Genomic DNA, 11,788 nt, shown 5'->3' with positions numbered 1-11,788 from the left:
CTATAAGACAAACCTTTCATTTTACAGACAGACAAACGGGCATTCTTATTCAATTTTGCGTTCCTTTTCCATGAAATCAATATATTCACCGAATAAATAAAATTCCTATACAAATATACATTTTTTCACGAATTCCTTTAACTTTTCTTTATATGTACAATATTATGGTCAGATTTTGTTCATTGATCTTTGATCTCCTTTTATTTTAAATTTTGACCATAGAATTTTCTACGACCGGGCAAAAATTACTGCCTGATAATATATCTGTCCAAAAAAGTACAAATCAGCCGTAGGGTAGGGTGGTCCATTAAATTCAAATTTTTGATGGTCTAGTCACTCCACTATAGTGAACGGGAGGTCGTGAGTTCGAATCTCGACCGCAACCGACCTAAGTCGATAAAAAATAGCTATAGGTAGCAACTGTTCCTCTGCCATGCGCTCGCTACTTGAAGTGAAAGTTGCGTCCTTCGGATGAGACCTTAGAAACCAAGGTTCCGTGTCACGACAGGCGTTGGCGCGATAAATATCCCTCACTGCTCAATGGCCCTGAAAAAGCCCACGTCTTTAGCGACATAGCAATATTGATTGAGTTGCATGTAGCATACATTGTTTTACAGAAACAGTAACATTTGACAGTAAAATTCTTAATACTCAATTGTGACCCTATGTTTTGAAAAATGAGTGAAAACGACAGTGTATAAGAATATTAAAACAATTACAGCAAAACTCGTTTAGTGCGAACACGGATATTGCGAATTCACGGTTATAGCGAAGTCATCTTGGATCCCCAGCTATATAAATTTTATGAATTTCTTGTACGCGTATAACGAATTACGGATATAGTGAAGTAATTTCACAGGTCCCTGTGACTTCATTATAACCGAGTTTTACTGTTTTTTTAAAAAAAAAAATAAAAAAAGTGGAATTATCCATTTTTCTCTGAAATTTAAAGAGAGTACTGTGGAACTTGAATTCATTGCTTTTAACTCTCAAAACAAATTTACCGTAAGATGTTCTTGACAAAAACAGCCAAGGTCTTGGAAGAGCAAAGAATTGCAAAAACACAAAAACGAAGTTCATTTTCGTGAGTAGTCTAGAAAGGATCTTTTCCAAAAGAATCTAAAGTTTAATAAGAGAATTGAATCAGAATCAGACATCCACTATATTAAATTTTCTCCTGACGGTGTTCATACCCACATGCCCTGAATATATAGGAGTTTTGGGGATAAACAGAAAATTAATGTTTATTCATGTCAACAATATAATTCTCCAAATCTGTTATATTTTAATTTGTTTCATTTTCCAAACTTGATAAAAGACTCCTATCAAAACGAAGAAACAAGTCCATGAAATCATAGGATCTGTCATATTTCAGTATAAGAAGGTCCACACTCAAAAATGTGTTCTAAAACAATAAGAAATAGGAGGAAACTGTTACAGACATATGTTTAAATTAAAAAGTGATATTAAAAAGACATCATTAACTCAAAGGCTAATTCATTGAAAATCTTTTTCATAAAGAAAGCTCAAAACATTCCTTTCAAACAGCAATTTTATCAATTCAGTTTGCTTCAATGTAAATCTGAGAATATCATGCATACACAATTGAAAAATCCTGATTGAAAATTTAAGGAAAGCAAATAGAAAAGTCAAACTTAAGGTACAGAGTAAAGTGCAATTCAGTTATACAAAATCTGACTTTAAGAAAAGAAAATAAATAATAAGATAAAAATTGTAATAAATAAAATAAAAAAAAAAATTAAAAAAAAAAAAACTTTGGAATGTTAAAGGATTATTGATAAGTTCTTCAACTAATTTTTTTCCAACTTTATTCCAAGAATAATTATATTAATTAAAATTGTTCAACATCATTACTTTAATTTGATAAATATTCTTGCATATTTTAATCAATTATATCTTTCAGGTAAGTACAGGTATTTCTATATATGTTCAGCTGTGAAAAAAAAAACAGTCTAGTATATGCATTTTATAATTAAAGAACTTATTAATTATTCTTTAACATTTTCTAGGTTTTTTGTTTATTTTATTCATAATGATTTTCTGCTTTTTTTCCTAAAGGGCCATTCTTGTATTAATGTTACAGTAAAATATGTGTGAGCAGGAATTTCACGTATTTCCTGACTTACATGAAATACATGAAATTCCCATCCTGCTTAGGGATATCATGTATCTACTGTTTTCAATCAGGAAATACATGTATTTAGTAAAATTATCAATATTTTTTTCACGAATAAACTGACGTACAGTGTTTTGGTTATCTATTTTAATATCATGAATTGTTTATATTGATGTACAGTCATTTAAATTTTATTAAAGAAGGAAACTTTTTTACGAACTAGAGGTACTGTGAGCAATGAGCTCACTAAATGATACCCCCCGCCTCCCATATGAATATATTGGCAGTATCCATGTTTTGCTCTGGAAAATCCAAAATATATGTCAGATCAAAAAGTAAAATAGGAGGTGCACAATGGCAATATGTAATAAAGATTCTGTGAAAGTTTCATTAAATTTCCTTCAGTGGTATGAGAGGAGTTGCGGATAAGAGATGGGTACCCCAAAGCGTAACAGACGGACGGACGGACAGACGGAAGGACGGACGGACAGACGGACGGACGGACGGACAGACGTACAGACGGACGGAAATACCGATTACTATATACCCTCCCGCTTTTCAAGCGGGGGGTATAAATATACAGTGTACATGTATGTATATGTATATTTCATAAAACAACGGTTCTTTATTATATGAACTTAAACATATTTTTAGGGGTTATATGTAATAAAAAACAAATATTTTGTGACAGTTCCTCGGAACACACTTTATTATAGTACTTGCTTCTCCACAAGAACATCATTCTTCCATTTTTTTATTAGTGTATTATTGGATTGGGTTGGAGGATACTGACCAAGATGGTACATGGATCTGGACCAAACACAGAAGCAAAGAATATAATCAGAGCCTTTGGTTCCCGGGAGAGCCACAAGGAAATGAATTCTGTGGAATGGTGCAATACTTGAAATCAGACCTTAGAGTTGGATTATTTGACCTGACCTGCCACACTCAAACGAGATTCATCTGCGAAATGTGACTTTTACTCAAAGATAAAGTCATAATCATGTGTAGTGCAAAAGGCTTTGAAATGTTACGTTAAATTATAGATTACGTTAAAATCTTGTACAAAAAGCATTGGTAAATCCACATAAGTTTCAACATGAACATAGTGTTACATGTATGTTTTGTTAATCGCTCCACAGCAATAACAATGCCCCTTTTACCTTACTCACCGCCCATGTTCATAATTTATTTTCATTAGCTTTCTAACATATTTAATCGTAATCTTCTAGAAGCTGTCTTATTGAGATGTTGTAGTGAAAGAATTTTGAACTATTCCACTAAGTGTCTTGTTATTTCTTAATTCATTCCTTTTCCTCCATTAACTTCATTATGATCTTTCTCTTCGGAACATTCTTCTCGTTCAGCGATATTCGATTTGAATAGTAACAATAAAAAACAAAGCCTGAAAATATGAGACTCCATATGGGAAAATTTAGCAGCACAAAACCTAATTCTCTCTACAAATTAATAGGTTAAATGCCTTTGAAGTGTACAGTAATAAAAATCAGTTAAATAAAAAATTAATGGGTGAATCGTGCCCTGACAAAAATTTGCTTAAGTTAAATATAATTTACATATACCTTTAGATATATGTTTCAGAACTTGACATTTTTATATTCGATGAAAAGGTGAGTAAAATTTTGGGGAGGGGGGATGCGTAAATACATAAGTAATAGTCTCATTTTATATAAGAATTGAGCAAGTATCAATTTCATGGAAAACAAAAAAAATATATATATACCAGAATGCTTCCAATAAAAGTTTAATCGCAGTGACTTATAGCTAGCACTACTGTAACTCAAAAGCACTGAGAATCCAACAAAACCCTGTGGAAGTACTGAGTGGTACTGAGAAAACCCTGAGTTGTACTGAGCCCGGTACTGAGTAACTGAGGAAGTCCTGAGTAGCACTGAGGTTTTTACTGTATACACTGAGGACATACTGGGAGGTTCTGAGGTTGACTCTGTTGGTACTGTGGAGGTACTGAGGGATACTGAGGTGGTTCTGGGGCTCTGAGCTGATACTGAGTAGCCCTGAGTTTTAATACTGTTGCTACTGAGGTAAATCTGAGTAACACTGAGGCTATTTTTCTTAAACATTATTATTTTTATTATGAGACTTATTGTAATCTAATGTTCAAATTTCTTTATTTATAAACTTTCTTCAAATCAAAATCAGTAGGTACAAGTATCGTCAACAATAAAACTGAAATTGTGTTTGCTTTTTATTGTATTTCTTTTGAACTTTTACAAGGATATTTAATTAAGTCTTCTAAGCATATTTAAAATGAAATATATCTTATTTATTTATTTATTTATTTATTTTTTTATATCAACCAATTAGTTAAATATTAATTATTTAAGAAATTTAGTTTTTCAAAATTTATCCAACCAATGTTAAAAATCATGATAAATAGTAGTTCCTGTCAAATAATTCTTGATCCACATCTGAAAATTTAATAAGTTACATTTCTGCTGTGCTAATACAAAAGCTTTAATGTCGTAAGGGTAATGGTAATGCTTTTGACAAATTCTACTGCATGGTACATATAAAAATTTTGATGAACAGGTCGCAATCACAATGACAGAAAAAAGTTTTAGCAAGTCTCAAAAAGCTTTTACTTGAAAGTTGTTCGTTGCTGATGATCAAAATTATGAAAATAAATCAAAACAATTGTCGAAATATTGATATTAAATGAATAAAGAAATAACTCAAACAAAGACATTTTTCAATGGTATTTAATCAATTTAAGCAGAAATAGAGTGATGTGTCACAGATCAAATTTACAACTTGTTAATTAGAAATAAATTTACTGTCAAATAAAATAATATAGAAAAGATGTATTTTGACTGACTTTACCATTCATTGCGTATTTTTAATGCTATTAATATCATCAATATTTATGCTGTTGCTGCGGAATCTTAAAAAGAAAATATTCAGAATTTCAAAATCATATCTCGTTTTTCATTGTTGTCATCGTCTAAATTTTGTATTAACTCCCACTCGGTATAAATTCAATATGTAGAGTATAATACTTAATTTACCGGGTCAGTAAAAACGTGTAATTGTCACTTTGTAAATTTTGTATTCATTGTCACGCAGTTAATTCTTATTTTTACAACTTACAAATTATGAAAATAATTTGAAAAAAAAAAAAAACATGGGGATAACTTAAAGTTTTGTTACATGTGCTTGCATAATAAAATGAACACCGACAGCAGAAAATAATACTTAAGTTATAGCATATTTTTCTTTATGTCCAGGTTTTATTTTGAATAAGTCGCAATTTATTTAGCACACACGCACATGATTTAAAAATTCTGCTAAGATTGAATGCTCAAAAAATTTCATTTTGAAAAATAACTAATACCATCAGATTAAAAAACCCAAGCTATACTATGAACTCCATATAAAAATATAGCTTAATCGGAAACAGTTGTTTACTGTGTAATTGTACGAATAAAACATTTTTTTTAATTTATTAAATAAATTTAAGTTTACTTAAAAATTTTTATTGTAATCAATAAGTGTCCTCCTTGAATGTGAAAGTCTGAAATACTGTATAGCTGTGATTTGTAATGTTAATTTTGTTCCATGTCTTACCGTGGTAGGAGGCAGAGATTGACCAATCAAAATCTGACCAATTAAAATCTAACAAATGAAATTATTACGACCATGCGGTGCGTTACTCTGCCTTTTCTCCCACCTACATCCTTGGAGGACGGACGTTGTTTCAAAGTTTGTAATTTATTTTATCAAGATTTTGGTGAGTAAATTTATTTCATTATGTCTGCTATGAGTAAAACTTCAGTTGTTATTCTTGCCCACTCAATTGTGCGTCGTTTTCATGAATTCTTGAAATATGGTGACATTAGGTATTCTGCGAGCCTTGGTCTTGGAGAAACGCATTCCGTTCTGTACAGGGGTGTGGGTGGAAGAAAGGTTCGTGATGTAATATCTAAGGATATGGAGAGCGTATTTGCTTTAGGTCCAGATGTAGTTGTTCTAATGATTGGGGAGAACGATATTAGTCCAAGTACCGACGCTACCTTGTTAGCTGCAGAAACTGAATCTGTGGTATCGGTAATGCATCGCCGCTATAAAGTTGCAAAAGTAATTGTTTGTAAATTATTGCCACGATTTGGTGTTCGTTTTGGGTACAATAATATTGCAGACAAAGTAAACGCAATATTGAGAGATGCATTGCCAGCACTGGGTTACTGCGTATTTTGGGAACATAGGAATTATTTCGTTTCTCCCCGTGAAGGAGACTGCAATCGTAAATTTGTTGACGGAGTTCATCTGAACAGTCAGGGGAATGTTCATTTATATAGAAGTATAAGGGGAGCTTTAATTTCAGCGCGAAAATAGATATACATCTAAGTCATAAAAGTTTGTCACCATTTTGTTACTTTTATTGTTCGTCAATTTTTCAGATAGATATTCTTTGAAATTATACAACATTTTGTTATTTTAACAGTACGATAGGCATTTAGGATGTCTAATAGTGTAAAACGGATTTATCCTTTTTCTGTGAAGAAAATTCGGTTGGAAAAAGTATCAGCAAATTTGATTGTTTCGTTGTTATTTTAATTTTTACAGTACTTTAGGCAGATACTATGTACAAGTTTCAGGCAGTTTTTTTGGTACTTGCCAAGTTTCAACCCATTTGGGTTTTTTTCATTTTAGTTTCGGCTTTTACCAGGCAGATGGCGATTTTTTCCATCGTTTTTCTATTTGATATCTAGGAATGTATTTTAAAGCATTCCAGATTTATCCTTTTTCTGTGAAGTAAATTCGTTGGAAGAATGTCTGCCAATTAGTTTGTTTCGGTATTCAGTTGATTACTAAAATATTGTGAATTTTTACAGTACTTTAGGCAAGTCCTAAGTACAAGTTTCAGGCAGTCTTTTGTACTTGCCAAGTTTAAACCCGTTCGGGTTTTTTCATTTTAGTTTCAGCTTTTACCATGCATATGGCGATTTTTTCCATCGGTTTTTATTTGATGTCTATGAATGTATTTCAATGCATTCCAGATCGACTTATCCTTTTTCTGTGAAGGAAAATCGTTGGAAATTGTCTGCCAATTCGTTTGTTTCGGTATAAGTTGATTACTAAAATATTGTGAAATTCTACAGTACTTTAGGCAAGTCCTAAGTACAAGTTTCAGGCAGTCTTTTGTACTTGCCAAGTTTGTACCCATGCGGGTCTTTTCATTTTAGTTTCAACTTTTACCCCGGCGATTTATTTTCCATCGCTTGTTTATTTGATAAGTCTAGAAGTGCATGTTGATGCCTTCCAGATTTATCCTTTTTCTGTATAAAAAGAAAACAATTTGTTGGAAAAATATCTGCCAATTTGTTTGTTTCGGTATTAGTTGATTACTAAAATATTGTGAATTTTTACAGTACTTTAGGCAAGTCCTAGGTACAAGTTTCAGGCAGTCTTTTGTACTTGACATTTAGCCGTTTTGGTTTTTAATTAATGTTAGGCCCACTTTTACCTTGATGATTTTTATATCGATTTCACTTCAAGTTGATTTACCTAATCATGTTCGATTCAATGGTCCAGATTATGGAGGAATTAAAATTAAAAAAAAAAAAAAAAAATCCGCATTTCATTTTGAAGGTACAAGTTTACTGTTTGTATATATGATATTGAGTCTTGTACAAATAGTTGTTTTTCATTATTCTTTTATTAAGGCTTTATTTTTCTGCAACTGCGCTTAGATACATTACAAGCCCTTCAAGTACCTCGTATGTAGTACTGATGGAAACAATTAACAACAGCCGAACAGGTTGTTATCTGTGGGAAAGGCACTACAGCCTTCTTGGGAATTTGACTCGGTGCGAGGGTTGTCGGCTTCAAAGGTGGTGATTTATAACTTATGTCAGCCTTTCGATTTATGTGGCGGATAGTTCTTACTGATCAGCATCGGCTTAGTGATGTTGACTAATGGCTTTTGCAGTCGCACAATGGGTGCTTTTATTGGCTTACGGCAATTCGGGAAATACAGATCTGTTCCAAAACACTTTTGGTTCTACTATTTACTCTATTTCCGGAAAATTTTTGTCAACAACTGTAGGTGATACAGGGTGTTTTATCGAAAAGCGGCAGAATCAATGAAGTGAAAAATTAATTGTAAGAAAAGGTTCATCACTTTCTAGTTTGTTGTATTAGATTTACACATTGTACTGAGCGATGAAAGTGGTTATATAATGTAATGTTAAATATCAATATGCTCAAATACGTTGTCATGTAGGCTAACTGACTCTTACAGTTACAGTTGGGGCCTCACTGGCTACAGTGAGGTCTTACAATTCTTGTTCATTGTCAATTAAGGCCGAAGCCTTTTACAGTTTATATTTATACATAACATAATATATTGGATACATACTTCGTCCTTAAGTTTAAATTTCTATAGGTATATATTTACCAGCATTATGCCAGGCAAAAGGAATAAAGCCCAACAGTCCAAAACAAGTCAGGTGAAAAGACCACGTCGTGCACAGAACGGAACTGGAGAGTCCACTACCAATGATGCTGTGGCTGTCGATACAAGCACTCAACCCCTTGATGTTCCTCCTGAAACCTTGGCTGCATTAACCCAAACCATAACAAAGGCAGTCACGGAGAAGGTGTTAGCAGAGATAAAACCATTACTGCAACATCAGGGGAGTATCTCTGTTCATAATATGGGGGAGAAAGGGGAAATAATGCTTCCACTACATCAAGCAATAGCTTAACAGCAGGTCCTTCTGGTCAGTTTGTCAAATAACAAATAAGTCAGTGGATGCAAGTATCTCAGGATTGGTATCAGGCGCTGTAATCGAACACAGTTCACAGATTGTAGGTACTGAACTTCCACCTGCAGCAAATGTCGGTAAGAAATCAGGTTTTGTAAGCTCATCAGTACCAATAGAGGCAACTGTTTCTGACAAAATAAAATCTAAAATTTGGTCAAAACAATATGTTGATAGGGCTCTGTTGTTAAAAAAGGAAAAGGGGAAAAGTAAGTATTCTATCAAGGTAGAGGAACAGGATCAGACAGGTAAGGTGGTATTATCCACAATATGCGATCCACAGATGACGACGAAGTTAAGGATGGTTCGTTATCCCTGCATGACTGGGTAACTGCGTGGAATAGGTATGTGACAATATATTGCATTAAAAATACACTTGCACAGCCAAAGCTTGCAAAACACATGGAATCAGTAAGGCAAATTGCAGAGGAAAAGGGGGACTGGAGAAAATCTGATAAGGAGTTCAGGGAACTCATAGAACAAGGTGAGGTAGAATGGGGTGATGTCCATATGGAGATATATGTTAATGCTCGCCTCAAACAATCAGAAAAGAAGTCAAGCAAATAACACCAGACCGTTCGTCATTTGGTACGTATGAGGAAGTCCCTCAGGGGTCATGCTTTGCCTATCACAAAGCTGGAAGGTATTGTAGGCTTGGTTCATCATGCAAATTCCAGCACAGATGTTATAACTGTGGTGGCTTCCATCCAATCTACATATGTAAAAAACCAATTCAACGGCCATTTCGTTTCTTGGACAAATCCAGAACCCAAAAACCATTTCAAGGAAATGGCACATCAACCAACACAGGTAATGCTAAATTCTCAAAACCAACCTATCCCACAAAAGGGTCCAACTCCAGTAAATCCCAGTAGATTAGAGTACTGGTTGGTGGGGTATGACAAGGTAGAAACAGAATTTTTAGTTAATGGTTTTCGATATGGTTTCCACATTGGTTACACAGGGGAAAGTAGAAATACTCTTTTTCAAAAAATTTAAAATCGGCACTGGACTTACCAGAAGTTATTAGCAAAAAGGTAGAAAAGGAGATAAATTTGGGTAGAATTATGGGTCCTTTCAAAGAGAAACCACTGCCAATTTTAAATTGTTCCCCTTTAGGTCTAGTTAGTAAGAAAACAGAGGGTGAGTACCGTATGATCCATCATTTGTCATATCTGTCAATGATGGCATACCCCGAGGAAGAGTCATTTGTTCAATACTCTTCTGTAGAGGATGCTATTCAAAACATTAAGCAGTGTGGGAAAGGATCATATTGTTGCAAAACAGATATTTCTAATGCATTTCGAATTATCAACTTACATGCATCACAGTTTGAATACTTTGGTTTCACTTGGCAAGGTCATTGGTATTTTGACACATGTTCTTCAGATGGGTTGCAGTTCTTCCTGTCGTATATTTGAAAGGTTTAGTACAGCACTTCAGTGGATTGCACAAGAAAAATTAGGAATTAAATTTATGACTCATGTATTAGATGATTTTCTAATTGTTGACAAATCTGCGACAGAGTGCCACAAAAAACTTGTGGCATTTTTAACAGTTTGCGCCGACATAGGTGTACCTATGGCTAAGGATAAGACATTTGGTCCTAACAAGGTAATGACTTTTTTGGGATATGAATTAGACACCGAGATGATGGAGGCAAGGTTACCTATTGATAAAGTTAAAATATGTAGAGATACAATTGAACAGCTTTTACCAAGCAGAAAGATTACTTTGAAGGACATGCAGTCAGTGATTGGTCTTCTTAATTTTGCATGTAATGTGGTCTTGCCAGGTAGAGCGTTCTTAAGGCGACTTATCAACACTACTATTGGCATTACAAAAGCATATTATCGCATTAGACTAAACAAAGAAGTAAAAGCAGATTCATGTACTTGGTTAGCCTTCTTGGAAAAATTTAATGGTAGGTCGGTTTTCTACCAGATAGGTGGGTTGATTCCAATGAATTAAAACTGTATACAGACGCTTCAGGATCTATAGGATACGGGGCAGTGTTAGGTGGGCACTGGTTCTATGGGACTTGGAATGATAATTGGAAAAAATGTAATATTACTCTCTTGGAATTTTACCCAATAGTGTTAGCTCTTTAAGTTTGGAGTCATATTTTTAAAAACAAATGCATTTACTTTTACACAGACAATTATGCCCTTGTGCATATCATTAACAAGCAATCGTCTAAGGATAAAAGTATAATGTATTTGGTTAGAGAGTTAGTGCTAATTTGTTTGCAGTCTAACATTTTGTTTAAAGCTAGGCATCTGGGTACCAAGGAAAATATTCTATGTGATTGCTTGTCTCGTTTGAAGGTGCAGCAGTTCCATTAACTTGCTCCTTGGATGGACAAAGAACCAATGGTGATTCCAATCTGCCAACATTGCCTCCTTAGAACCAGTCTTGAGGAACCTGTTGACTTCAACATTGGCACCAGCTTCCACTCAAGCATATAAACGGGCATGGTCTATTTATAGAAATTTTGCAAATTTGATATGAGTAATGATCTTCCGTTGTCTCAGGAAACTTTGGCTTTGTTTATCTCTTATTTATTTGCTGAAGGTTATGCAGCCTCCTCTATCGTGTCATTTATTTCATCAATAGCAGATATACATAAAATTAATAATTTGCCTGACAATACATCATGCTTTCTCATTCAGAAACTATTAAGTTCCTGTCGCAAATCAAGACCTTCAATGGATATTCGTTTACCAATAACCATAGTAGTTCTGCATAAAATTTGTGATGCTTTAGAACATACAATATCGAACATATATAAAAGGGCATTATTTCAAACAATGTTTTTATTGGCTTTTCACGGCTTCCTCAGAAT

General features: G+C 33.8%; 1 long non-coding RNA gene across 1 annotated transcript; it reads left to right on the top strand.

The window, feature by feature from the left end:
• Window positions 1-8,005: 8,005 nt before the first annotated feature.
• On the top strand, window positions 8,006-8,839 carry LOC134244992 (uncharacterized). The gene is made up of 2 exons (XR_009987377.1): window positions 8,006-8,281; window positions 8,565-8,839. It is a non-coding gene; the product is annotated as an uncharacterized LOC134244992 (long non-coding RNA).
• Window positions 8,840-11,788: the final 2,949 nt, after the last annotated feature.

The sequence above is a fragment of the Saccostrea cucullata genome, unplaced genomic scaffold (assembly GCF_032062105.1).
Source record: "Saccostrea cucullata isolate Sc308-1 unplaced genomic scaffold, CSIRO_AGI_Scuc_v1 ctg15881, whole genome shotgun sequence".
Taxonomy (NCBI): domain Eukaryota; kingdom Metazoa; phylum Mollusca; class Bivalvia; order Ostreida; family Ostreidae; genus Saccostrea; species Saccostrea cuccullata.
This window is presented reverse-complemented; position numbering and strand designations above follow the sequence as displayed.